General features: G+C 46.4%; 1 protein-coding gene and 1 long non-coding RNA gene across 3 annotated transcripts in view; one reads left to right on the top strand and one right to left on the bottom strand.

The window, feature by feature from the left end:
* The window catches only part of LOC149429848 (alpha-tectorin-like), a 310,441-nt gene that overhangs the window by 116,313 nt on the left and 169,887 nt on the right, over positions 1–24,241 (bottom strand). The gene's annotated exons all lie outside the window — the stretch shown is intronic.
* On the top strand, positions 16,508–17,013 carry LOC149429849 (uncharacterized). Its single transcript, XR_016310091.1, has 2 exons — positions 16,508–16,634; positions 16,740–17,013. It is a non-coding gene; the product is annotated as an uncharacterized LOC149429849 (long non-coding RNA).

Raw genomic sequence — 24,241 nt, 5'->3', positions numbered from 1 at the left:
GAGTCAAGGTTGGCTCACTCCTGGCTCCAATTAGCTCTGGGAGAAGTCATTAAGCTAGGGCCTCACATACTTTTTCCTCCCTGCACTGTGAATGTTTACATGTTATGTGCAATAAAACCATGGCAACATCTAATGTTTGTGTAGTATTATGCTCAGCAGACTGTGTTCTTCTATTGTTGTGACTTAGATGACGTTCAGAGCACATTTTATGCCCAATTCATGCAAAACTCCACGTAATCCCAAGGGGTTCACATACTTTTTCTTGCAACTGTATAAATGTGAACACTCCGTGACCACCTCTATATGGCAAGAATGCATACAATTCACCTCATGGAGTAATATCAAGCCTTAAGGGATATATTGAGATGTTCTAGCAGTCACTTTCAGGCTCTCAATAGCTGTATGTAGGGTAAACCTTTAATGCACCATCACCCTCATAAAAGATAGAAAAGAACCCATGTAGCACGATATAATAGGTACCAAATCATTTAATGCAGCATCTTACATTGGGGACTTTGAACATTCAGTGATAGATTCCGATGATCCAGCCATAGCAGCTTCCTAAGATACAAAACACGTCTTTCCAGTCAACAAAATGGGTGTGCCGCCACTTCCGTTTTTGCGCAATCACATCAGACGTCACGTCTCCTGACGCACTTCGTCACTTCCAGACTTTCTCTGAAGGGATCCAGATATCTGAACGGCAGTTCCTCTTATTCTGACCTGTGTAATTGGCAGGAAGTTGGAACCGCCATGTTCTTTAAGGGCAAACGGCCACAATCAATATATTACATCCCTGCTATTCCTATGATTTAAGCAATATATATAAAACATCAGTTTGGACTGCCAGCTAATCCCCATGAGCACCACGTTATAATAGTCTATAACCTAAATAAACCAGGGATTACATACTGGAACCTCCCATATTGCTATAAATCCTAGATACCCCAGGAGGGATTATAACTAGGGAACCTATTAACAACAATTCATATCAACAAATAATTAATATAGTGTTTATAAATCATACATAGCTAAATCTCTTATATTACCGTATTTTTGGCTCCATAAGACGCACTTTTTCCCCCTAAAAAAGGGGGGAAAATGTCAGTGCGTCTTATGGAGCGAATAAAAAGCGGCCGGTCCGGTGTTTCCGCCGCCACCATGTCAGAATACCGGGCCGGCCGTTCAGCTGTTCTCTGTGGCAGAAACTCACCTGTTCCTCGGTCCAGCGCTGTAGTCTTGCCGCGCCGGCTTCTTCCTGTCCTGGCATTTGTGACAGCCGGGTGCCCACTGCGCATGTGCAAGAAGCGCTGCGCTTTGTGAATAGTCCGGCGTCTTCTGGGACACATGACAGGTCCCAGGAGATGACAGGGCCATTCACAAAGCGCAGCGCTTCTAGCGCATGCGCAGTGGGCACCCGGCTGTCAAAGCTAGGTGCCCACAGTATAGAAAGGAGAGCTCCGCGGACGTGGAAGTGTAAAATTCAGGTACCCGCTCCCCCTCCCTCCCTAAAGGTCCGCAGTGTCTGGTCATGCCCTGTACTGTCCGCAGTCTCTGGTCATCTCCTGTACTGTCAGCAGTCTCTGGTCATCTCCTGTACTGTCAGCAGTCTCTGGTTGTCAGGAATGGACTTGCCAATGGTGGTGGGACTCACCTGTCTTGTGGGCTGCAGTACCAAGGCTGGCCAGCGGGTGCTCTCAGCAGCCAGAATCTCACTCCTGCAATCAGGCCATCACCTGAGGCTGATTGCAGGAGGTGTATTTAAGCAGGACCAGGCCTGTGATCAGTGCTTTGGTGTATGTTTCCCATGAGCCCCTGTACCTGCATCCTGTCTGCTTCCTGCCTGATCCTGCTTTGATCCTGACTCTGAACGAACTCCACCTGTCCTGACCTCGGCTATTCCTGACCACTCTTCTGCTCGCTCTGTTTGCCCGTTAGCTACCGACCCTGCCCGCCTGACTACGGTGTGCTCCATATATATATACATATATATATCAGTTTAGGTTTGGGTTTGTTTCACCTTGTTGTATGTATTTGTGTTAGTTTTGGGTTTGGTTTGTTGCACTGCGTTTATGTTTGTGTTGTCCTTAATAAATTTTCTTGTTTACACACTATACCTGAAGTCTGTGTTTCCCTGTGTCAGTCCACACACCTCTGGTCATTCCCGGAGCCCTGACATTACACCAAGGCCATTCCTGACCAGAAGTGGCTGCACAGGGAAGCCATCTTGGCTTGTTGTTGTGAAGGATGCATCCGGAGGAGGTTATATACTTGTATTTGCTAGTCTTAGATGACAGAGAATATGCCTATCAGACTCTGCAGGAGTATACCAGGGATCAGCTGCTAGAGTATATATGGGTCGCTCATTCCCTAGTCGATCAGGGCACGGAGTTCTCTGAGGTGCAACCATTGATTCAGGCTTGTGTTGAGTTGGCTTCATCTAGTACCCCTGAAAGCAGGGATGATTTTCTTCCACCATTCAGTGTGGATCAAATAGAATCACTGGTATGGTAGTTGGAGGATGATCCGGATTGCTTCTGGGAACATTATTCAGCATGTTCATCATATGTGCTAGTGGAGTGTATAAATGCAGTGCAGTCTTTGGTCAGACAGGCTATGTGTAAGCTGAGTTTTGTTCAACCAATACTACAGTCCTGGTCAGACTTGTTACACCCAGCCTCAGTCAGCTTGCAACAAACCCGTCCTGCTTCTAATCATTCCTCTGCTCAAAGCTCTATTGCTGCATTCCCGACAGCACCCCCAGTGACAGCCCAATATACCCTGCTATCTACCACATGTCAGTACCCTGTTCCCACTTGCTGCACCTATCCTGCCTTTAACCCTGTAAAAAAGGCTGCTGTAACAACTATTCCCTCCTCTGTTCCATCCTCCAGCTCTTCTCTGTCCCCAGCTACTCCATCCATTTACAGACCTGTATTACTCGCAGTGCCCCAGTAACTAAACCCAAGAAGAAGCAAAAATTCTTTCCAACCAGTACCATCCTACCAGTATCCAAACCGGTCAGCCTGCTGTCTGAGAACCCGCCTTCCGTTGTTCAGCCTGATGCCCTGATGCCTGATGCCCCAGTGTACGCTACCCTGCCTGATGACCTGATCCAGCCTGATGACCCGATCCAGCCTGATGACCCGGTGTTCGTGATCCAGCCTGATGACCCGATCCAGCCTGATGATCCTACCCAGTGTGATGGCCTGGTGCCCGCTACCCAGCCTGATGGCCCAATCCAGCCTGATGGCCCGATCCAGCCTCATGGCCCGATCCAGCCTCATGGCCCGATCCAGCCTGATGGCCCGATCCAGCCTGATGGCCCGATCCAGCCTGATGGCCCGATCCAGCCTGATGGCCCGATCCAGCCTGATGGCCCGATCCAGCCTGATGACCCGATGTTCGTGATCAAGCCTCATGACCCGATCTAGCCTGATAACCCAATCCAGCCTGATGACCCGGTGTTCGTGATCCAGCCTAATGACCTGATCCAGCCTGATGACCCAGTGTTCGTGATCCAGCCTAATGACCTGATCCAGCCTGATGACCCAGTGTTCGTGATCCAGCCTGATGACCCGATCCAGCCTGATGACCCGATCCAGCCTGATGACCCAGTGTTCGTGATCAAGCCTCATGACCGGATCCAGCCTGATAACCCGATCCAGCCTGATGACCCGGTGTTCGTGATCCAGCCTAATGACCCGATCCAGCCCGATGACCCAGTGTTTGTGATCTAGCCTGATGACCCGATCCAGCCTGATGACCCGATCCAGCCTGATGACCCGATCCAGCCTGATGACCCGGTGTTCGTGATCCAGCCTGATGGCCCGATCCAGCCTGATGACCCGATCCAGCCTGATGACCCGGCGTTCGTGATCCAGCCTGATGACCCGATCCAGCCTGATGACCCGGTGTTTGTGATCCAGCCTGATGATCCTACCCAGCCTGATGATAATATCCAGCGTGATGACCTGGTGCCCGCTACCCAGCCTGATGGCCCGATCCAGCCTGATGACCTGGTGGCCGCTACCCAGCCTGATGGCCCGATCCGGCCTGATGACCCAATCCGACCTGATGACCCAATCCAGCCTGATGACTAGATCCGGTCTGATGACCAGGTGTTCGTGATCCAACCTGATGACCCGATCCAGCCTGATGACCCGATCCGGCCTGGTGCCTCGGTGCCCGTGGTCCGGCCTGGTGCCTCGGTGCCCGTGGTCCGGCCTGGTGCCTCGGTGCCCGTGGTCCGGCCTGGTGCCTCGGTGCCCGCTGTTCTACCAGATGACTCGGTGCCCGCTGTCGTGCCAGATGACTCAGTGCCCGCTGTCGTGCCAGATGACTCGGTGCCCGCTGTCGTGTCAGATGACTCAGTGCCCGCTGTCGAGCTTGGTAACTCGGTGCCCGCTGTTCTACCAGATGACTCGGTGCCCGCTGTCGTGCCAGATGACTCGTGCCCGCTGTCGTGCCAGATGACTCGTGCCCGCTGTCGTGCCAGATGACTCGGTGCCCGCTGTCGTGCCAGATGACTCGGTGCCTGCTGTCGAGCTTGGTGACCCGGTGCCCGCTGTCATGCCAGATGACTCGGTGCCCGCTGTCGTACCAGATGACTCGGTGCCCGCTGTCGAGCCAGATGACTCGGTGCCCGCTGTCGAGCTTGGTAACTCGGTGCCCGCTGTTCTACCAGATGACTCGGTGCCCGCTGTCGAGCCAGATGACTCGGTGCCCGCTGTCGAGCCAGATGACTCGGTGCCCGCTGTCGAGCTTGGTGACTCGGTGCCCGCTGTCGAGCTTGGTGACTCGGTGCCCGCTGTCGTGCCAGATGACTCGGTGCTCACTGTTGAGCTTGGTGACTCGGTGCCTGCTGTCGTGCCAGGTGACTCGGTGCCCGCTGTCGAGCTTGGTGACCCGGTGCCCGCTGTTCTGCCCGATGACTCGGTGCCGCTGCCTCGCCTGACGACTCGGTGCCCGCTGCCTCGTCTGATGGCCCGGTGCCCGCTGCCTCGCCTGATGGCCCGGTGCCCGCTGCTCCGCCTGATGTGCCTCTGCCCGCTGCCCAGCCTGATGTGCCTCCGCCCGCTGCCCAGCCTGATGTGCCTCCGCCCGCTGCCCAGCCTGATGTGCCTCCGCCCGCTGCCCAGCCTGATGTGCCAGCCCCTGATATCCAGCCAGTTACCTGACCCAGGCGGTGGAACATTTTGCCCACTAAGGACTGTTTGGAGTGTCCTGAGGCTGCTCCTTGAGGGGGGGGGTACTGTCAGGAATGGACTCACCAATGGAGGTCTATTTAAGCAGGACCAGGCCTGTGATCAGTGCCTTGGTGTATGTTTCCCATGAGCCCCTGTACCTGCATCCTGTCTGCTTCCTGCCTGATCCTGCTTTGATCCTGACTCTGAACGAACTCTGCCTTTCCTGACCTCAGCTATTCCTGACCACTCTTCTGCTCGCTCCTGGTACCCATTAGCTACCGACCCAGCCTGCCTGACTACGTTGTGCTCCATATATATATATATATATATATATATATATATATCAGTTTAAGATTGGGTTTGTTTCACCTTGTTGTATGTATTTATATTAGTTTTGGGTTTGGTTTGTTGCACTGCGTTTATGTTTGTGTTGTCCTTAATAAATTATCTTGTTTACACGCTATACCTGAAGTCTGTGTTTCCCTGTGTCAGTCCACACACCTCTGGTCATTCCCGGAGCCCTGACACTGGTCATCCCCTGTACTGTCCACAGTCTCTGGTCATCTCCTGTACTGTCCGCAGTCTCTGGTCATCTCCTGTACTGTCCGCAGTCTCTGGTCATCCCCTGTACTGTCCGCAGTCTCTGGTCATCTCCTGTACTGTCCGCAGTCTCTGGTCATCTCCTGTACTGTCCGCAGTCTCTGGTCATCCCCTGTACTGTCCGCAGTCTCTGGTCATCCCATGTACTGTCCGCAGTCTCTGGTCATCTCCTGTACTGTCCCCAGTCTCTGGTCCATCTCCTGTACTATGTCCGCAGTCTCTGGTCATCTCTTGTACTATGTCCGCAGTCTCTGGTCCTTCTCCTGTACTATGTCCGTAGTCTCTGGTCCATCTCCTGTACTGTGTCCGCTGTCTCTGGTCCATCTCCTGTACTGTGTCCGCTGTCTCTGGTCCATCTCCTGTACTATGTGCGCAGTCTCTGGTCATCTCCTGTACTATGTCCGCAGTCTCTGGTCCTTCTCCTGTACTGTGTCCGCAGTCTCTGGTCATCTCCTGTACTGTGTCCGCAGTCTCTGGTCATCTCCTGTACTGTGTCCGCAGTCTCTGGTCATCTCCTGTACTGTGTCCGCAGTCTCTGGTCCTTCTCTTGTACTGTGTTCGCAGTCTTTGGTTATCTCTTGTACTGTCTGCAGTCTCTGGTCATCTCCTGTACTGTGTCCGCAGTCTCTGGTCATCTCCTGTAGTAGATCTGCAGTCTTTGGTCATCTCCTGTACTATGTCCACAGTCTCTGGTCATCTCCTGTACTATGTCCGCAGTGTCTGGTCACTTCCTGTACTATGGCTGCAGTCCATTGGTTCAGAATATTTTTTTTCTTGTTTTTCTCCTCTAAAACCTAGGTGCGTCTTATGGAGCAAAAAATAATCAACCTAAGTAAATGTTATATGTTTTATCTTTATCCCTACCGCCATCTAGTGGTATAATCCTATACTCTAAAATTCCATCTTTATTTAAAATATCATTAAAATGAAAATGTGTAATAATTCAATATTTAATATTTAAATTCTTCAATCATTTATATAACCTGCGGCACGTATCCTAAAAGTCATCATATATGTATTAGTATATATTTTACCCCTGTAAATATTTATTAAGTAATCAATTTAAAATTCATAAAATATATATTAAATATTAAATAAATACCTCCAAATCTTTTTAATACATATTTAAAATTCATCATAAAATATCTATCCCCTATTTAAAATATTTTATCAATAATATATTAAAAATCTGAAATAAAACAATTCAAATCCAGTTCTATATTCAGACCTTTAAGTTTTAAAGTATCCAACTGAAAAATCCATAGTTTCATTTTGTGATAGACTCTGATCTCTATTACCTCCTCTCCAACGTGCCTCCACAGTATCAATTCCACAAAATTTTAACAAACTAGTATCTGAATTGTGGAATTCTTTAAAATGCCTCGACACACTATGGTCCTTTTTTCCCTTCTTAATGTTGGCTACATGTTCTCTTAGCCTTTCCTGAAGGGGTCTTTTAGTTCTGCCTACATATTGTAGCTGACAAGGACATTCCATCAAATATGTCACGTACTTAGTGGCACATGTAATAAATTTTTTTACCATAAATTCCTCTTCAGTGGTATGAGATGTGAATTTAGAAATCACTTTTTTATCAATACCAGTGGTTCTACATATTTTACATTTCTTACAAGGATAAAATCCTTTAAAATCAAGCATTTGAATCTTTTTCTTTCTGGGAGGTGAGATGACACCTTTTACTAGGGTACTTCTTAAATTATTCGTTTTCCTATATATATTTTCTAAAAGACGGTTTATCTGGTAAAACTGATCCTAAAATTGTATCCTTTTTTATAATCGGCCAATACCTTTTAAAAATATTTTCCACATCTTTAAAATGTGAAATAAATGCAAAATCTGCGTTCTTATTTTTCTTGTATTTTGACATTACTATTTCCCTTAATTTTTCCATTCCCCACATAGTTCTGACTGATTTTATATATAATCTTTTCTAATGTCACCGGGTCATATCCTTTTTGCATAAATCTCTCTTTAATAAGGTTAGATTATTCAATGTAATCTTCCAATCTTCCTCATAATCCTAGTGAACTGTCCTTTTGGTATGCCCTTAATCCATTGGGGATGGTGCCAGCTATTGGTAGGCATATAGCCATTTCTATCTGTTTCTTTAAAAACGTTTTAAAATATAATATATTATCATGCTTAAAAATATTTAAATCTAAAAAATTTACCGAATCCTTACTGATACTATGTGTAAAACCAAGCTCATAATCGTTTTTTTTCAATATATTTAAAAAACAATCTCCAAAGTTTCCGCCATACTTTCCCAGATCAACAAGATGTCATCTATAAATCTTTTCCATACCCTAAGGACCTCACAGTTTTTGCCATAAATCTCTTTCTGTTCCCATTTGGCTAAAAAGAATTGGCTAAGCTGGGCGCAAATTTGGCGCCCATTGCTACGCCCTTTTTCTGCTCATAATACTCTCCTTTATACCAGAAATAATTTTTGCTCATACTAAACTCTAGCAATTGTAAAATAAATTTCTTTGTTTAATATGTAGATTAGTATATTTTTTTAAAGCCCATTTAATGGCTTCAATACCATCGCTATGTTTAATGCTGGTATATAAAGAGTTAACATCAATTGTTACCAAATATATTTCCTGTGGAACTACCATACCCTCAATAAGATTAATAACATCCTGGCTATCCTTCAAATATGAAGGCATTTCTTTCACTACTGGCTGTAGAAAAAAGTCAACATATTGACCCACCCTAGAATGTATAGAGCCTATACCATTGAAGATCGGTCTCCCAGGGGGTCTAGTAAGACTCTTATGTATTTTGGGTACAATATAAATAAAAGGCACTTTACAATATAAAGGGGATAAGATATTTCCCTTCCTATTCATTTAAAATTTTTTCTTCCTTCGCTCTATCTACTAGTTTTTGGAGCTGTTTCTTATATAAACAAGTGGGGTTCTTATGAATTTTAACATACGTATCTAAAATCGCTCAGAATAAAATCCATTTCCTCTTCATATTTCCCTCTATCCATCACCACTACTCCCCCACCCTTATCCGCAGGTCTTATTACAATATCTTTCTTATTTTTTAATGTAAGTAGACCCTGATGGAACATTTCTTCTTCTCTAAATTTTCTAGTATTCAATTCGTACAAGTCTTCTATGACCATCTGTTTGAATACTTCTATGTTCTGTTTTTTTAAATAATAGGATTGAACGTAGATTTATTCCAAATCGCTATGAACATAATTTAGCCTAGTATTATTATTGGCCAACTGAGTAGATCCTGGTAAAGAGGCAAAGTATTTCTTGATATTAAGTTTTCTTATGTATTTATTAATATCGATATAGGCCTCAAATTTATTAAGATTAGATTTTGGGGCAAATTTTAAACCTTTGTCCAAAACTTTAACTTCACACAGTGGAAGAAGCCTGGACACGGGGGGAGGGGCTGCTGACAGAGGAACAAACCTTGGCAGAGGGGGGAGCAGACAGTGAAAGAAGCCTGGAAACAAGGGTGCAGACAGAGGAAGAAGCCTGGACACTGCGGGGGGGCTGCTGACCGAATAAAAAAATAAAAAGTCTGCACAGGAGAAGGCAGACAGAGAAAGAAAGAATCCTTGACATGGGGTGGAAGGGCTGCTGATGGAGGAACAAGCCTTGACATGTGGTGGCAAACAAAGGTAATAGCCTGGATATGGGGGGGCAGACAAAGGAACAAGCCTGTACAGGAGAGAAAACCAAGGAAGGAGCCTGGACATTGGGGGGGGGGGGAAGGAACGCTGATAGGAACAACTCTGGACAGCCCCCCTGGACATTGCAGGAACAGACAAAGGAACAGGCCTGCATGGGGGGGGAGGCAGAAAATGGAAGAAGCCTTGACACGGGAGGGCAGACAGAGGAAGAGTCATGGGAATGGGGGGGCAGACAGAGGAAAAAGCCTGGATACGGGGGGGGGGGGGGGAGACTAAGGAACAAGCTTGGACATTGCAGGGGCAGACAGAGGAACAGGACTGGATGGGGGGAGGGAGACAGTGGAAGAAGCCTTGACTCGGGGGGGGGGAAACAAAGGAACAAGACTGTACGGGACACGGGGGGGAGGGGGCAGACAGAGAAACAAGCCTGGACACTGTAGGAACAGACAGTTAGTAAAGGAACACAGCTCCATACACAGTAAGATCCTCTAATTTTTTTGTTTATAAAATTGGAGGATCTTACTGTGTTTGGAGCTGTGTTTCTCTACTAACCCTCTGAGAATAGTGGCTATAGTAGAATCTGTATTTGCCTCAGCAGATTCTAGAGAGCTGTGTTTCTCTACTAACCCTCTGAGAATACTGGCTATAGTAGCATCTGTATTTGCCTCAGCAAAGCTCATCTCTGTGGCTATCGATGGGGCCTCAGTGCCTTCTTGAGGGGCCCTGGCCTGGTTGGTGCTTGTCAGCATGTGCTCTGGGGAGGAAATGAAAACCTGGCTATACACCAAATGCTTTTAATGTGGTGGAAATTTGATTTTTTTCTGTTTGGTCCTCACTGTAATATGCTCTTTTAGAGGCCATACTATTCATGTGTGGAGTCTCGACCCTGAGGAGGGAGTGGACTTACTCTGGAATGTGTTGGTTGCTATTTGGGAACTCTGTTATGTTGACACAACTTTGTATGGTATTACTGTACTTATCTGTAAATAACCACCTGCTCAATGTTTTATGGCTGCCAATTTTTAACACATCTATGTTCAATAAAGAAGAGCCAACAAAGGAATAAGCCTGGACATGGGGGTCAGACAGAGGAAAAGGCCTTGACACGGGAGGGGTTGGCAACAGAGGAACAAGTCTGGATGGGGGGGGGCAAAGTTAGAAAAGAGAGTGCACACAGGGGGGCTGCTGACAGAGGATCAAGCTTGGACACAAGGGAGGAGCAGACAGAGAAACAAGCCTGAACATGGTGGGGGTGGGGGGGGGAGACAGAGGAAAAACTTGTTCATACAGATGAACAAGCCTGGCCACTGCAGGGGCAGACAAGGGAATAGGCCTAGATGGGGGGAAGACAGAGGAACAAGCCTGGTCGGGGGGAGGCAAACTAAGGAAGGAGTCTAGATAGGGGGAGCTGCTGACAGAGGAAGAAGCCAGGACACGGGGGGAGGGGGCACATAGCAGAAGAAGCCTGCACATGGGGGGCAGACAGAGTAAAAACCCTGGACACGGGGGTAGACAGAGGAACAAGCCTGGATAGCGGGCAAACCATGGAAGGAGCCCGGACACAGGGGGGCTGCTGACAGAGGATCAAGCCTGGACACAAGGGAGGGCAGACAGAGGAACAAGCCTGAACATGGGGGGGGGGGTCAGACAAGGAACAACTCTGGACATGGGGGAAAGACAAAGGAACAAGCCTGCAAACTGCAGGGGCAGACAGAGAAACAGGCCTGGATGTGGGGAGGAAAACAGAGGAAAAAGCCTGGTCAGGAGGGGGAGGGGCAAACCAAGGAGGAAGGAGCCTAGATATGGGGGGGGGGGGTCTGCTGACAGAGGAACAAGCCTGGACACGGGAGGAAGCACACAGCAGAAGAAGCCTGGACATGGGGGGTAGGCTGCTGATGGAGAAACAAGCAAAGACATGGGGGGAAGACAGAGGAAAATGCCTGGACACAAGGCAGGGGCAGAGAGAAGAACAAGCCTGGACATGGGGGGGCAGACGGAGGAATGACTCTGGACACTGTTGAGAGAGCCTGGACACGGGGCGGGGGAATTCAGACAGAGGAAGAAGCTTGGACATGGAGGGGGGGATGCTGACAGAAGAACAAGCCTGGACATGGGGGGGGGGGGACACAGAGGAAAAATTCTGGACATGGGGGGCTGCAGAAAAAGGAACAATCCTGGAGACAGAGGGGGGAAGGCAGAGGAAGAAGCCTGGACACGGGGGGACTGCAGACAGAGGAACAAGGCTGGACATGGAGGTGCAGAAAAAGAAACAAGTTTGGTTGGGGGGGAAGCTACTGACAGAGGAACAAACCAGGACACAAGACAGGGAGAGAGAAGAAAAAGTCTGGACATGGGGGGAGATGGACAGAGGAACAACTCTGGACACAAGTGAGGCAGACAGGGGAACATGCCTGGACACTGCAGGGGCAGACAGGAGAACAGGCCTGGATGGAGGGGGGGCACAGACAGAGGAAAAAGTTGGGTTGGGTGGGGGGCGCAAAGCAGGAGCCTGGACATGGGGGGGCAGACAAAGGAAGATGCCTGAACACAGGGGGAGGGGCTGCTGACAAAGGAACAAGCCTTGACACAGGAGGGGCAGATAAAGGAAGAATCCTTGACATGGGGGAGGCTGCTGACGGAGGAGCTATGATATGGGTGGGTCACACAGTGGAAGATGCCTGAATGGGGGGGGAGGGCAGAAAGAGGAACAAGCCTGGTCAGAGGGGCAAACCAAGAAAGGAGCCTAAATATGGGGGGCTGCTGACAGAGGAACAAGACTGGTCACAGGGTGGGGGGGGAGTACACAGTAGAAGCCTGGACACGGGAAAGGTGAACAGGGGAAGAAGTCTGGACACAGGGGGATAAGCTGCTGATGGAGAAACAAGCCTGGACTTGGGGGGCAGACAGAGGAAAATGCCTGGATATGGGGCAGACAGAGGAACAAGATAGGATGGGTGGCAAATAGAGAAAGGAACCTGGACATGGTGGGGGGGCTGCTGAAAGAGGAACAAGCCTGGAAATGGGTGGGGGGCAGACAGAGGCAGAAGCATGGATGTGGGGGGGAGGGGCTGCTGACAAAGGAACAAGCCTTGACACAGAAGGGGCAGACAAAGGAAGAATCCTTGACATGAGGGGGGGGCTGCTGGCGGAGGAACAAGCCTAGACATTGGTGGGTCACACAGCGGAAGAAGCCTAGACACTGAGAGGCAGACAGAGGAAAATGCCTGGATGGGGGGGGGGAGGGGGGTACACAGCCGAAGACACCTGGACAGGGGAACGGCAGACAAGGGAAGGAGACTGGGCACAGGGCGGCAGGCTGTTGATGGAGAAACAATCCTGGACATGGGGAGTAGACAGAGGAAAAATCCTGGACACAGAGGGGCAGATAGAGGAACAAACCTGGATGGGGGGGGGCAAATCGAGGAACAAGCCTGGACATGGGGAGGCAGACAGAGGAAGAAGCGTGGATGGGGGGGCTGCAGACAGAGGAAGAAGCCTGGAGATGGAGGGAGGCAGGAAGAAGCCTGGACACTGGGACGGGGGGGGCTGCTGACAGAGGAACAAGCATGGACATGGGGAGCAGGCAAAGGAAAAACCCTGGACACAGAGACACGGAGGGGTAGAAAGATGAACACAGGGCAGGGGGCAAATGAAGCAAGGAGCCTGGACATGGGGGGGGAGCCCGCTGACAGAGGAATAAGCTTGGACACAATGCAGGGGCGAAGAGAAGAATAAGCCTGGACACTGGGGGGGGTAAACAGAGGAACAACTCTGGACACAGGTGGATCAGACAGAGGAACATGGTGGACACTGCATTGGCAGAAAGAAGAACAGGCCTGAATAGGGGGCAGACAGAGGAAAAAGCCTGGTCAGGGGGAGAGAAACCAAGAAAGGAACCTGGACATGGGGGATGCAAACAGAGGAAGAAGCCTGGACACCAAAAGGGGGGGCTGCTGACAAAGGAGCTAGTCTTGACATGGGGGGGAAGGGGAAGAAGCCTGGACATGGCAGGGAGTTGCTGACAGAGGAACAAACATGGACAAAAGAGGGGGGGGGGGCTGAGAGAGGAAAAAGCCTGCACACAATAGGGGGGGGGGGACAGAGAAAAAAGCCTGGCCATGATGGGAGGGGCAGAAAGAGGAACATGCCTGGACACAGGGAGGGCAGGCAAAGGAAGAAGCCTGAACAGAGACATGGAGAGGCAGAAAGAGAAACAAGCTTACGTGGGGGAGGGGGGCTGCTGACAGAGGGACAAGCCTGGGCACAAGGCAGGGGCAAAGAGAAGAAAAAGCCTGGAAATGGGGGGGGGGGTAAACAGAGGAACAACTCTGGACATGGGTGGGGCAGACAGAGGAGCATGCCTGGACACTGCATGGGTAGAAAGAAGAACAGGCCTGGATGGGTAGGGGGGGGGGGCAGTCAGAGGAAAAAGCCTGGTCAGGGGGAGGCAAACCAAAGAAGGATCTTAGACATGGAGGTGGCGCTGACAGAGGAAAAAGTCTTGACATTGGGGGGGCACACAGAAGAAGAAGCCTGGACACGGGGAAGGCAGACAGGGGAAGATGCCTGGACACGGAGGGGCAGACAGAGGAACAAGCCTGGATGGGGGGAAATCGAAGAAGGAGCCTGGACACTGGGGGGGGGGGGGGGGCTGCTGAAAGAGGAACAAGCCTGGACATGGGGGGTAGACAGAGGAAGAAGCGTGGACGTGGGGGAGCAGACAGAGGAAGAAGCGTGGACGTGGGCGAGCAGACAGAGGAAGAAGCGTGGACGTGGGGGGATTGCAGACAGAGGAAGGAGGTGGAGGGAGGCAGGAAGAGGGAGGGGGGGCAGAGAAACAACTAAACAATATGGTAGTGTGACAAGAACACCCCTACCTAAAAAAGCAGGTTACTAGATGATCCACGCGGAGTAATATGAATTCAAAAGAATTTTTAACAATACTTTATTTGATCACATAGATCATAGGGAGGTTAAACATAAGCACGGTGTACATATGAAAAAAATAAAATCATGTTAAAAAACACTTAGCGTCTTCAATTTAGGGTCATCTTAGCAAATAGTGCACCATATAAGGCAGAGTTGTGTAATGATGCGATAGTTATCCTGGATTTCCGTGGGTTTCCCACTTAAATTCGAGTAAACCATGTGTTCAACAGGTGTGTTCCCCATATATGTCAGGGACCTCCTGGAATGTAAGAGCTGGAACACAAAAATACATAATGTATGTACAGGAATATGAAAGCCAATTCACATCCAAAAATCACCAGGCCTCCCTCCACATTTGTCAATGGATACTACTATTACCTTCTCAATAATGAGACTATCATGCCCACTTCTCAAATGTAGGGACTTCCTGGATAGCCACCCCAAGTAAAACAAGGTCCACAGTACCAAATGATTCTGAGGATATATATAGAGAAAAATGGTAAATATATAGATCATAGGCATCAAGTGACCCCGAAAACAAAACACACACAAGATGTGGATATATTACCATCAATGAAGATCAAGAGGACTCCTGTCAACTTGAATTAGGATCAGGTCCTTGATGCTTTTTCAAAGATGCATATGGGGGTAAGGAGCCAGGTAGTCACAGTGCGTGGATTCCAAACACATATATAGTGTGTATATAGCATATAGCAGGCCGTAGATACCTAAGTTTAATATACCCAATACAGGGTTTCCAAAAATTGCTCAATTTGAGAAGGTTATTGCGGTTTTATAAGGATGTGGCTATGTCACAGCAAAGAATGCCTGAATAGGATAGCGTATGTATATATATATACACATGTAGATTATCCTCCAAAGAGGGTTTCCAAAAAATTCCCCGAGTATACAGGGTAAATTAGGCCCATAAAACATGCCCTATTGCCACCACATAGACTCTATAAATCTCAACAGCCGTAAGCTTTAAATAACTTGCCACCGGTGGAAGGTATGTTTCCCTGAGGGATTGCCGTTTTGCGAACCGCTGTAATAGTAGCCCAGTGGTAGTTCTCAGAGGGTCTTGGGCCTTCCTAGCAGGGAGCTGTGACACCGCCGTTCCTTCCCGCCTCGTGGGCGCCGCACCCAGTGAAGACGCCAAGCGTAGTGACGTCAATACGTTGACGCGTTTCGTCCGCCAATCACCGCAGACTTCGTCAGAACTGGGAGGGGACTTCAATCCTTCGCCTTATATGGTGCACTAATTGCATACCAAGTAGTCTCCACCTCGCCATCTTGTGTTGAAAGAATATCACTACACTGAGAATATCCAAAGTGAATTAAAACACATATCTTGAATTTTAAAAGAATGATTGCTGGATATGCAAGAGGAGCCTAATTGCTATAGATCAAATCATCCTCTAAGAGGATAATAAAGAGGAGATTATTATAAACATATTTCTTGTTCACACTGGGAAACATCAAGACCAGGTCCAGCCACCAGAATCTCAAATATCAGTCCTATTACTATCATGCTCACCACCCAAAAGGAATAGAGAAGATTGCATAGTTAGATTCATATTTTGTCCACAGAGGTCCATATTTAATTCATATATATGTTATCACAATATAGATTATAGCTCAGGGTATATGAAGAGTTCAGGGGCATTTATTTCAAAAACACCCCAAAGTTGAGTTCTGTATTTAGTCCAAATGGGACAAGTGCCCCCAGGGTATAAATCCAAAATTTTTCTTTTTGTAGGAGGACTTTGTCAAAGTCACCCCGACGAGCCGAGATATTCAGCAGGAAGATCCCTTTCACTTTTAGACCATCTGTTTTGCCTCCGTGTACTTCTTTAAAGTGTTGTGCCAGTGGGTTCTCTTTTTCTCCCTTTCTTGCATTCCTATTTTCATTTCTAATATCTCTCAGATGTTCGCCAATCCTAGTCCTGAGGCTTCTCACCCCCATATGCATCTTTGAAAAAGCATCAAGCACCTGATCCTAATTCAAGTTGACAGGAGTCCTCTTGATCTTCATTGATGGTAATATATCCACATCTTGTGTGTGTTTTGTTTTCGGGGTCACTTGATGCCTATGATCTATATAATTTACCATTTTTCTCTATATATATCCTCAGAATCATTTGGTACTGTGGACCTTGTTTTACTTGGGGTGGCTATCCAGGAAGTCCCTACATTTGAGAAGCGGGCATGATAGTCTCATTATTGAGAAGGTAATAGTAGTATCCATTGACAAATGTGGAGGGAGGCCTGGTGATTTTTGGATGTGAATTGGCTTTCATATTCCTGTACATACATTATATATTTTTGTGTTCCAGCTCTTACATTCCAGGAGGTCCCTGACATATATGGGGAACACACCTGTTGAACACATGGTTTACTCGAATTTAAGTGGGAAACCCACGGAAATCCAGGATAACTATCGCATCATTACACAACTCTGCCTTATATGGTGCTCTATTTGCTAAGATGACCCTAAATTGAAGACGCTAAGTGTTTTTTAACATGATTTTATTTTTTTCATATGTACACCGTGCTTATGTTTAACCTCCCTATGATCTATGTGATCAAATAAAGTATTGTTAAAAATTCTTTTGAATTCATATTACTCCGCGTGGATCATCTAGTAACCTGCTTTTTTAGGTAGGGGTGTTCTTGTCACACTACCATATTGTTTAGTATGTAGTTTTTGGGTTTTTGTATCCACACTTATACAAGTGAGTCGGAGATATGCTAATGACACCGGTAATTTGTGTCATTTTTGGTGGCCTGTTTTTGCTTTATTGTTGTGGGGCAGAGAAACAAGCCTGGCCATGGTGGGGGGGCAGAAAGATGTACATGGGAGGGCAGGCAGAGGAAGAAGCCTGGACACAGAGACAGGGAGGGGCAGAAAGAGAAACAAGCTTACCTGGGAGAGGGGGGCTGCTGACAGACGAACAAGCCCGGACACAAGGCAAGGGCAGAGAGAAAAAAAGCCTGGAAATGGGGGGGGTAAACAGAGGAACAACTCTGGACACAGGTAGGGCAGACAGAGGAGCATGCCTGGAAACTGCATGGGCAGAAAGAAGAACAGTCCTGGATTGGGGGGGGGGCAGTCAGAGGAAAAAACCTGGTCATGGGGAGGCAAACCAAGGAAGGATTCTAGACATACGGGTGGTAAAGACAGAGGAACAAGCCTTGACATTGGGGGGGCACACAGCAGAAGAATCCTGGACATGGGGAAGGCAGACAGGGGAAGAAGCCTGGACACGAAGGGGCAGACAGGGGAAGAAGCCTTGATGGGGGGCAAATCGAGGAAGGAGTCTGGACATGGGGGGAGGGGGGGGGCTGCTGACAGAACAACAAGCCTGGACATGGGTGGCAGACAGAGCAAGAAGCATGGACGTGGGGGGGCTGCAGACAGAGGAAGAAGGAGATGGAGGGGGGCAGAAAGAGGAAGAATCCTAGACACGGGAGTGGGGGATGCTGATGGAGGAACAAGCATGGATATGGATGGGGCAGACAAAGAAAAAGCCTGGACACAGAGACACAGAGGGGTAGAAAGAGGAACAAGCCTGGGTGGTGGTTGAGGGGAGCAAACTGAGGAACAAGCCTGGACACAATGCAGGGTCAGAGAGAAGACAAAGCCTGGACAAGGTTGGGGTAAACAGAGGAACAACTCTGGACACAGGTGGGGCAGACAGAGGAGCATGCCTGGACACTGCATTTGCAGAAAGAAGAACAGGCTTGGATGGGGGGGGGGCAGACAGAGAAAAAGCCTGGTCAAGGGGAAGCAAACCAAGGAAGGATCCTAGACATGGGGTGGTGCTGACAGAGATAAAAGCCTTGGCATGGGAGGGGGCACAAGCAGAACAAGCCTGGACACAAGGCAGGGGCAGAGGGAAGAACAAGCCTGGACATGGGGGGAGGGAGGGGCAGACAGAGGAACAACTCTGGACACTGCTGAGAGAGCCAGGACACGGGATGGAGGGGAATTCAGACAGCGGAAGAAGCCTGGATGGGGGGTTGCTGAAAGAGGAACAAGCCTGGACATGGGGGGGGGGGGGGGCAGAAGTCTTTGTATGAGGGGGGGCAGACAGAAGAAAAAGCCTGGACACAGAGACATGGAGGGGCAGAAAGAGGAACAAGCCTGGGGAGGCACTGCTGATAGAGGAACAAGCCTGGACACAAGGCAGGGGCAGAGAGAAGAAAAAGTCTGGACATGAGGGGGACAGAAAGCATAACAACTCTGGACACAGGTGGGGCAGACAGGGGAACATGCCTTGACACTGCAGGAGCAGACAGAGGAACAGGCCTAGATGGGGGGGCAAACAGAGAATCAAGCCTGGTTGGGGGGAGGCAAACCAAGGAAGGCGCCTAGACATGGGGGGACTGCTCACAAAGGAACAAGCCTGGACATAAGTGGGTCACACAGTGGAAGATGCCTGGACACGGGGGGAGGGGCTGTTGACAGAGCAACAAGTCGTGACTGGGGGGGCAAATCAAGGAAAGTAAATATGAACATAAAACTATTGAATAAATGGTATCAAATAAATAAGACAACAGTAATAAAATTGCATATATAGGCGACTGGTTAGTGTCAGAAAAAAGTGCCAAAGTCTATATAATAAATAGTGATACTTTGTGTGTCTTCCGGTGATCAAATATTCGAATTATACACTCACCAGATACATAATTCCAATATGCATTTAGAAGACTTTTCACATCTCAAGGTCTCAAATGGAATCCTCTTATGGACTTGTCTAACATCTCTGAGCTTTCCTCTGGGCACATCTGTCCATCTGGGGTTCCCTTTGGATCATCCGATAGGGTAAAGCACCTCTCAGTTACCTTCCCTGGTGGCTCTGTGGGTGTTGGACTCAGCGCGAGTCCCAAGAAAGAATGCCAGAATGGCGTAATACCGTTTAAAGGATAATTTATTGATCCAAAAAATTAGACATAGTAAAACAAAAACAACTGACCATGAGAAGTGTTTAAAGATGGCCGCCGGCCCATATGGGACTCGGCGGCGTGATGTCTGGACTTCGCAGCTCTTACCCTGACACGTTACTTGCTAAATGCACATAGTCATAGGGAGTGTGCATGCTAGTCAGACGTCTTGGGAGTTCTGATTTATAGCCTGTGTGTGGCGTGTAGATTAGCGCATCCGCCATCTTCCCGGCTATTCTGCGCATGCACGATGTATTCAACACCATGATGTCTGCAATATTCACGAGTGCGCATAAGCACGGCACCATTTTGTTGTAGTCCTGGCCAGCTAGTAATATAATGTATAGCCTGTGTATGGCGTGCGGATTAACGCATCAATCATTTTCCTGGTTACTCTGCGCACGTGCGTTGTTTTCAACACCACAATGTCTGCAACATTCGCACGTGCGTGCCAGCACGGCGCCATATTATTGTAGTTCCGGCCAGTTGGTAACATGATGGAATATATTGGCAGGGATATAAGCAAGCAATATTGAAAATTATATATACACAGGATCATCATCAACAATATATCATAGTCCATTAGATTATCATGTAATACGAAAAACAAAATAGCTTAAATGATCCTTGAAGATATGTACTTCATAAACCCCTCGGATATACTGTAAGTGCCTGCGCATGTGCAGTAGCATATATTACATTTAACATTATATAATTACATAGAACTATTGGCTTAACCGCTTGCCGCCCTGCCACTGTATATATACGTGTGCAGGGCGGCACTGGGGCGCAAAACCACGTTTTAAAACGGGTTCCGCGCTCCCGACGTTTTCGCCGGCAGGGGGGCGTGCGCGCGCTCCCGCCGACCCGCGGATGACACCATTCGATCCCGGAGGGATCAATCATTAGATTTCAGCCAGTGATGTCTGGCTGAAATCAGATGATCGGTCCCTGTCCTGTCCTGTGTTGACATTTACACAGGACAGGATATGATGTCATTCTTCTCTGCCTTTCTGGAACATTCCGTTCCAGACAGAGAAGAAGACACAGTAAACGTGAGTAAAACACTACACATTTATAGTTAGAACACACCTAGGACACATTTATCCCCTGATCGCCCCCCCCCCAGTTAACCCCTTCACTGTCCTGTCACCAGTGTCACTGATCAGTGAATCGATTTTTACTGATCGCTGTATCAGTGTCGCTGGCGACTTCCGATAGTGTTAGCGCCCCTCCCAGATAGCGCCAGTTTGCCCGCCAGTACACCAGTAATCCCGTTTAACCCCTTAATCCCCCCCCCAGTTAACCCCTTCACTGCCCTGTCACCAGTGTCACTGATCAGTGAACCGATTTTTACTGATCACTGTATCAGTGTCACTGGCGACTTCTGATAGTGTTAGCGCCCCTCCCAGATAGCGCCAGATTTCCCGCTAATACACTAGTAATCCCGTCTAACCCCTTGATCACCCCCCAACCCACCCCAGTTAACCCCTTCACTGCCCTGTCACCAGTGTCATTGATTACAGTGAACAGATTTTTACTGATCACTGTATTAGTGTCACTGGTGATTTCCGATAGTGTTAGCGCCCCTCCCATATAACGCTAATGCACAGGATTTTTTTTACCAAAAACATGTAGCAGAATACATTTTGGCTTAAATTTATGACTAACTTTGAGTTTACAATATATTTTTTATAGCGGAAAGTGGAAAATATCGTTTTTTTTTCAAAATGTTTGTGTTTTTTTTGTTTATAGCACAAAAAAAAAAAGCGTACAGGTGATAAAATACCACCAAAAGAAAGCTCTATTTGTGTGAAAAAAAGGACGTAAATTTCGTTTGGGTACAGCATTGCATGACCGCACAATTATCATTTGAATTAGTGCAGCGCCAAACAGCAAAAAAAAGGCCTGGTCATTAAGGGGGGTAAATCCTCAGGAGCTCAAGTGATTAAGAAGAGGGCAGAGTATAAAAACAGAAATGATGATCGTGTGTATAAAACAAGTGCAGATCTTATCTCTAATGGGTCAAAATTAACTCATGGTCGATAAAAAAAACATGAATATAAAAAAAATATATATAAATATAAAAAGATATAAAAAAATATCTGCACATAATATTTAAAAATAAGCAATAATGGAAGATACATAAACAATCAAATAAAATAAATACCATAAAAAATAAGAATACATATAAATATAAAATTACATTGAGTTAATAAAATTGTGATGACCAAGGAACATGATGATATATAGAATCAAGAGAAACGGGTCGATAAAACAATTGTCCGTATGTGGATTAAATTTATCTTATAAAAATTGTATATATAGAATAGAATAGATATGAATAAAAAAGCATCATATATAGGTAAAACAGCATGTATAACTAAAATTCATTAAAAAAGAAAGTATTCCATATAAAAAAACAAATAGTATTGAGATGATGCATATAGAATAGAATAGCTATGAATATAAGAATAAAATTCAATCAATTGTATAGTATATGATAAAAAAATTATGGACAAATAGGTTTGTGGTATACCATAAATAAAAATATTATAACAGGTAAAGTAAAAAATAGGCAATATGGAATAGAATGGTTCAGAATAAAAAATTTGCATCAAAAAATATCGATTGCCAAAAATGTAGCTCCAAAATAATGGGATCAATATACGTACAGTCAAAAATGTTAGCTATTGTCAATAAAGCTGTTAATGTCGAACTCTATATTGAGTCCTTTAGGATATAAAGTGTCAAGTTCGAAAATCCATTTGGATTCCTGTTGTGAAACTGTCCTCTTTTTATTGATGCCCCTTCAGTGTGTTTTGGTAACCTCAATTCCAACAAACTTTAGTGATGAGGGGTCTCTGTTGTGGCATAAGCGATAATGTTTTGATAGGGAATGTTCCCTGTAGCCTTTCTTAATGTTGCTGACGTGTTCTCTTAAATGATCTTTTAATTTTCTCGTAGTTCGACCTATGTATTGCTTATTACAGGGACATTGTAGTAAGTAAACTATGAACTTGCTATTGCACGTAATAAAACTATCAATTTTGTAGCTTCTGCCTGTTGATGTTGAATTGAATGTTTCAATTTTATTTTTTCTAGTTCCGTTACACAGGCAAACTATACATTTATTGCAAGGATAGAATCCTTTTAATTCTACAAAAAACGTGTTGTTGGTAGGAAGGGCTATCCGATTCCGTAATAAGGCTTTCCTGAAAGTTATTTCTGGCCTATCTGGTAAGTAGTTAGTTAATGTGGGATCAGCTTTCAATGTTTTCCAGTTATCTTTAATGATCTTAGAGATTGCTTTGTGCTGTATAGAAAAACTAATGGACACATTTTTGACAGCCTTTGTATGTTCTCTTTGTTTAGGATAGTATCCCTATCAGTCATTGCTACCTCATTGATAGTGTCCTTCAGTGTGTTTTCACTTTAGCATTTTTCTAAAAAACGATTTTTTCAAATATCAGCTTGAAAGAGGAAAGTATCCGTGTTGGTACAATTTCTTCTGATCCTGAGGAGTTGGCTTTTAGGGATGTTACGTAACCATGTGGGATGATGGCAACTATTGAGGGGGATGTAACTATTTCTGTCTGTTTCTTTTAAAAAAAGATTCCGTCAGGTCGAGGAAATGTACACTCAAAGTACTGTTTTCATAAATGAGCTTGATATTATGTGTATTATAATTTAAAGTGCCAAAAAAGTTTATTAGTGCCTGTTCTTTACCATTCCAGATTTTATATAAGATATATAAATATATATTTTTATATTTATATATATTTTTTATATTCATGTTTTTTTATCGACCATGACTGTATTATCATCACTCTATGAAATAATTTTAACCCATTAGAGATAAGATCTGCACTTGTGTTAAACACACGATCATCATTTCTGTTTTTATACTCCGCCCTCTTCTTAATTAAGTCAATAGTTCTATGTAATTATAGAATGTTAAATGTAATATATGCTACTGCACATGCGCAGGCACTTATATCCGAGGGGTTTATGAAGTATATATCTTCAAGGACCATTTAAGATATTTTGTTTTTCGTTTTACATGATAATCTAATGGACTATGATATATTGTTGATGATGATCCTGTGTATATATAATTTTCAATATTGCTTGCTTATATCCCCGCCAATATATTCCATCATGTTACCAGCTGGCCAGAACTACAATAATATGGCGCCATGCTGGCACGCACGTGCAAATGTTGCAGACATTGTGGTGTTGAAAACATCGCACGTGCGCAGAGTAGCCAGGAAAATGACTGATGCGTTAATCCGCACGCCATACACAGGCTATACATTTTATTACTAGCTGGCCGGGACTACAACAAAATGGCACGGTGCTTATGCGAACGCGTGAATATTGCAGACATCGCGGTGTTAAATACATCGCGCATGCACAGAATAGCCGGGAAGATGGCGGATGCGCTAATCTGCACGCCACACACAGGCTATAAATCAGAACTCCCAAGACATCTGACTAGCATGCACACTCCCTATGACTATGTGCATTTAGCAAGAAACGCGTCAGTGTAAGAGCTGCGAAGTCCAGACGTCATGCCGCCAAGTCCCATATGGGCCGGCGGCCATCTTTAAACACTTCTCATGGTCAGTTGTTTTTGTTTTACTATGTCTAATTTTTTGGATCAATAAATTATCCTTTAAACGGTATTACACCATTCTGGCATCCTTTCTTGGGACTCGCGCTGAGTCCAACACCCACAGAGCCACCAGGGAAGGTAGCTGAGAGGTGCTTTACCCTATCGGATGATCCAAAGGAAACCCCAGATGGACAGAGGTGCCCAGAGGGAAGCCCAGAGATGTTAGACAAGTCCATATGAGGATTCCATTTGAGACGTGAATAGTCTTCTAAA

This window comes from Staurois parvus, unplaced genomic scaffold (genome assembly GCF_062004578.1).
Source record: "Staurois parvus isolate SC_StPar_1 unplaced genomic scaffold, SC_StPar_1.0 ptg002690l, whole genome shotgun sequence".
Classification (NCBI taxonomy): Eukaryota; Metazoa; Chordata; class Amphibia; order Anura; family Ranidae; genus Staurois; species Staurois parvus.
This window is presented reverse-complemented; position numbering and strand designations above follow the sequence as displayed.